Here is a 5,833-nt window from a genome sequence, read left to right on the forward strand (position 1 = left end):
CTTAGCTCGACAGCGCCATAGAATAGAAGACTTAGCTCCGTCTAGTTAAGCGGTACCAGAAGATGAGGGCATCAGAATTCCAGGGATCATCAGACTCACTAGTAGCCCACAAGTGGAAGGAAGACATGGGGAATATTCTCGTTCTACTTGACATTGATTCAGTGCAAAAGCAGAGATTGGCAGCTTTCAGCCTTAAGGGTGATGCCAGAGGATGGTATAGGCTTCAATTCAGCCCAGAACACCAGATGGTACTCACTTGGGAAGTTTTTTTTACTTTTTCGATGAGCAGTACATCTCTTCTGTAGCGAGGTCCGAGAAAGAGCTAGAGCCATTCTGACTGGAGCAGCAAGACATGACTGTAGCTGATTATGAGAGCAGATTTATGAGTTTACTTCATTTCATAGGCATGTGGCAAACCGGAGAGCACCAGGCTCAAATGTTTCTTATGGGGATTCGTCCAATCCTTCGACATTACCACATTTCTAGATGATTTTGCACAGTTCGAGAGGTTGCTGGTGCCGCTATTTCACAGGAAATAGAGACTGCGATATTTCAGAAGACCAAGGAGGTAGTACTAAGGTAGGACAGCATGGTCACAAGGACAAGGGCAAGAGACCTTTTACAAGACCTAAAAACCCCAGTAGTGGGGTAAGGATTTTCATCACCAGTAGCAAGAACTTTCTAAGAAGGGGTCACAGCATGATTCTAGAATGCTACAGCAGCGCAGGATTCAAGGTGCATGTTACAACTACAACAAGATCGGTTATAGGGTGAAGGATTGTCACAACGCACTAGCAGGAGACCAACAAGGTAGAGGCCAAGGCTAGCAGCATGGATTTGGACATGGACAGCAGAACCATGGTTAGGGTCAGCAATTGCAAGATCTCAGTTATGGCCAGCAGAAGAGGATTGAGGCACTACCGACAATACCAAGGATTAAGGGACCAGCAGACTAGATACACGCCATCCAGGAGATTCATGAGGTATATATAATCCTATATATTCCATAGCCTTCAATACCGTAGTCTTCAGCCACCTGCAGGGTTTATATAGTCGTACCGCGCGACCATGGTGTGAGTGGAGCCATAGTGGAAGGTACTTTCTTGGTGAAATCTTTCTCAGCTCGAATCATGTTCGATTTAGGAGCTTCACATTCCTTTATTTCTCATACCTTTATGGATAGGCTTCAGCTTGTAGCACATCCCTTAGATGTACCATTATCAGTATCTACTCCTTTTAGGCGAGGTGTCCCTATTGGAGAGTATCTGTAGGAGATGTGTCATCAGTCTATATAAGTCTGCGTTTACCATTGATTTGATAGTTTTGTGGATGTTGGATTTCGACGTCATTCTCGGTATGGATTGGCTATCATCCTACCATGTTTGCGGAGCTTCCGATGGGTCTGAGTTGATTGTAGCAACCTCACAAGGCAACCAGTTTGCGGAGTCATTCCTGGCGTACATCGAGGAGGTTGTGTTGAGGGATCAGAGTACTGATTTATGTGAGACTAGAGTCATCTCAAAGTATCAGGATGTCTTTTAGGACATACCTAGGTTACCTCCTGTGAGAGAGGTTAAGTTCTATATCGAGTTGTAGCAGGACACAACACTGATATCCCAAACATCATATCGCATGGCACTTGCTGAGATGAGGGAGCTACATACTCAGTTAGAGGAGCTCATTGCTCAGGGTTTTATTAATTAGAGTTATTCTCTATGGGGAGCACTGGTCCTTTTCGTGAAGAAGAAGGTCAATAGTCTTCATTTGTGCATAAATTATCGTGAGTTGAATAAGGTCACTATTTGGAACAGGTATCCACTATCAAGGATTGATGACTTATTCGACCAACTACAGGAGCACAGTATTTCTCAAAGATTGATCTTTATTCTGGCTATCATCAGTTACGAGTTTGGGAGATGGATATTCCCAAAATCGCCTTTCTGACTCGATATGTGTCTTTTTAGTTTCTTGTCATGCCATTTGGGCTGACCAATGTACCCGTGGTATTCATGATTTGATAAACCGGGTTTTTTAACCATATTTAGATCAGTTTGTTATCATATTCTTCGATGATATCCTTATTTATTCGAGATCGGAGGCAGAGCATGAGCAGCATCTTCAATTAGTATTACAAACTTTGTGGGAGCATCAGTTGTATGCTAAGTTCAGCAAGTGTGAGTTGTGGCTATCTGAGGTTAGATTTTTAGGCCACGTCATCAGCAAGGAGGGCATTATAGTAGATCTAGCAAAACTTGAGGCAGTACTTGATTAGGAGCCGCCGAACATCGTTACAGAGATTCGTAGCTTCTTAGGTTTGACCGGCTATTACAAGAAGTTCACTCAGGACTTCTTGATTGTGATGTCACTTACACACCTTACAAATAAGAGTGTGCAGTTTGTTTGGAGCACGGAGTGCCAGGAAGCTTTTGAGACCTTGAAGGCTAAGTTAACTACAGCGCCGGTATTGATTATACCGAGCAGTGATAAGAGATTTGTTGTTTACACGAATGCATCGTTATCGGGTCTAGAAGGTGTTTTGATGCAAACCCAGAGAGTTGCGGCTTATATTTCATGGTAGTTGGGGACACATGAGCAGAACTATCCCACACATAACTTGGAGCTAGCAGCAGTGGTCTTCGCACTAAAGACATGAAGACACTATCTTTATGGAGTGTAGTTTGAGCTATTCATAGATCTTCAGAGCCTAAAGTACCTTTTTTTTAGAAGGAACTTAAGCAGAGATAGCGGTGATGGGTCGAGTCTATTAAAGATTACGAGTTTGCAATTCAGTACCATCCTGGGAAGGCGGACATTATAGTGGACGCGTTGAGTAGGAAGCGTCGACATCGGATTTCATCTTTGAGGTACTCGTTGTATCGAGATCTTCATACCCTTAGCTAGTTTGATTTTAGGCTAGAGAATGACAGGAGCAATGCATTTCTGAGAGCTTTGTCCATGCAACCATCTTAGACTGATAGGGTGATCAGAGCTCAACTAGAGGACTCTTGGTTTCAAACCCAAAAGGAGGAGATTTTCAAAGAGCCCAAAAATGATAAGATCATTAGAGCAGATGGAGGACTTAAAATGAAGGGCCGATTAGTGATGCCAAGTAATCCATAGTTGAAGAAAGACTTATTTGATGAGACGCATCGTACCAGGTACACAGTGTATCCCGGCACCACTAAAATGTACAAGGACCTAAAGGGACACTTTTGGTGGAGCGGAATGCGTAGGGATATTACAGAATATGTGGCTAAGTGCTTTACCTACCAGCAAGTGAAGGCAGAACATCAGAGACCCGCAGGAACCCTATAGTCTTTAACCATTCCGGAGTGGAAGTACACTCATATTTCCATCGATTTTATTGTAGGCCTGCCGAGGTTGAAGAAGGGGAAAGATTCTATTTGGGTGATGGTTGATTGGTTGACAAAGTCAACACATTTCATACCAGTGAAGACGACATACACGGCGGAGACTTATGTGAGGATATTCATCCATGAGATCGTGAGACTACATGGAGTTCTAGAGACGATTGTATCAGATCGAGGCTCGATTTTCACTTCACATTTCTAGATGAGCTTCTAGAACTCGTTCGGCAGCCAATTATCATATTCTAGTATGTTCCAACTGCAAACAGATCAGTAGATAGAAAGAGTTAAGCAAGTCGACTAGATCTAATGACAGAAAGCAGAAATCAATACAGGGTTTGGTCGGTCGACCGTACTTGACACTACGGTCGATCGCCAAAAGTCCAGAGACCTCCTAGGATTTGTGCACATATCCGGTCGACCACAGCGTCAAGTGTGGTCGACTGCTAGGAGCTTAAAACATTTCATGCAGTTTTTCCTATACTCTTCTTGGTTTTGACTGCCTCCAACGACTTCGTCCATGTCTCTATTCTCAATATATCATGAGAATCATCTATCCTCAAGCTCCCATGAGGATCGCTAAGCTCCCGAAGTAAGGAAAAAGATACACTCGTATACAACATACCTAAAGAAGGTCAGACCATCCAAATGCTCTGTCGGTATACCAGCTAGTCGAACCGGTTTGTCTGAACGATCGATCATACAGACCTTGCTGCTGTCACTGTGCTTTCTGTTATTGTTGCTTGCTTTTGTTGCTGTTGTTGTGTGCTTGTCCCTCTCACGCTCAAGTTAAGCCAATCACAACAATAGTCGAGTTATGAATAGCTTAAAAGAAAAACGACAGAAAATAGATTTGGGCTTCCAACGGTCGACCGCGATTGGCGCGGCGATCGACCGCAAATGTGCACGCAAGCTGGAAAAGTCTCTAGACTTTTTGCGGTCGACCGCGATTGGCACGGCGGTCGACCAGTCAAACCTTGTAATGTTTTTTAGTTTCTGACGTTCTGTCCGGTCGACCACACGTTTCTCTGCGGTCGACCGCGAGTCGGGCTGGGCCTGAATTTGGTTTCCAGTTCGCATTGAGTTTGTGTTTTGATATATAATGAAACACTCGTTTCTAGGATTAAGAGAGGAGATTTCTAACCAAGATTTGTGAGTATTCTGAGCACTTTGAGAGGGAGAACTTGTGAGCAAGTTGAGAGATTTGGTTTAGGGTTTGTGTGAGTGATTTTATGAGATTGTAACCTTTTGTACTCTCCTTGATTTAGTGGAATCTCTCCATCTTCTTCCCGTGGACGTTGGCAAATTTCCGAACCACATATATCTCTGTGTTTGGTTTGATCTGTCGTATTTGGATTGAATTGTGCTCGTGTGTGGTTTGTTCTCTTCTCCCGTGATCACATATTCGTTCGGTGTGCGAGCAAGTTTCCGCATAGGCGCGCAACAAGTTATAATTTACACTCTATAACAATACATCTATTACCATCTTATCTTTAATTTTGAACCATACGTGTGGATTTAATCACTGATTATCAAATAGATATTTTATAATTTATCCTTTGAATGCAAATTACTAATGGGTGCAATTCACGGGGATATATTAAATATTAGATTTATAAGCAATCGCAACCATTCATCAAATAATCAACATCTAGGGTAAAATGTCTCTTTTCACTACTTTTAACAGTAAAAAAGATCCAAATCCTCTACGTTAAGCCAAATAAAGAATGCAATATTGAACTCAACGATCAGAGGGTAATAATCCCTTCACGAGTTGGGACCACTCCGTTTGAAACTGGAACCGGGAAAATTTGGAGTAACACTCGTTAGGCCACTTGAATTTCCATGTTAGGATAAAAATGACGACTTCAATGATGTGCGCGTTTGACAGCGATGGATTAAATCACGAAGAGTCGTAAGTCTTTTGCCTACCACTTCATCCACTTCATCACTTGAAACAGTGAAATTTGTCCGAATTCACCACTTGATATTCCACTTTTGTGAAGGATGATAACAATAGTGACATGTCCTGTTTGACTATTGGAATTATATTTGGGATTTATAACAATGTACTAGATTTTAGGTTTTCTGTTTGGTTTGCAGGATAATGGAGTCAATTTTTTTATCTTTTAATAAAAAAATCAGAGAACTCTTGTTTGTTTGTAAAAAAATTGGTAAAAGGTGGATAAGTGATGTATGGGTCCTAATAATGATATAACTTATTTTTAAAATAATATATATTTTTTAAATTCTATTATTAATTATATAATATAAAATAAATAATTAAAAAGACTAATTAAATTAATAAAAGGTATAGTTTAATTTTTAGCTTTTTAATAGTTTTTTAAATATCATGAATCACGCCTAAATACAAATCCTCCCCAGCACCCTTCTGATTTTTGACATCCTGACGAAACCAGCTTTTAGAAGTCAATCAACAACAGCTCTTCTGTTTAAAATCATTT

This window comes from Asparagus officinalis, chromosome 6 (genome assembly GCF_001876935.1).
Source record: "Asparagus officinalis chromosome 6, Aspof.V1, whole genome shotgun sequence".
Taxonomy (NCBI): Eukaryota; Viridiplantae; Streptophyta; class Magnoliopsida; order Asparagales; family Asparagaceae; genus Asparagus; species Asparagus officinalis.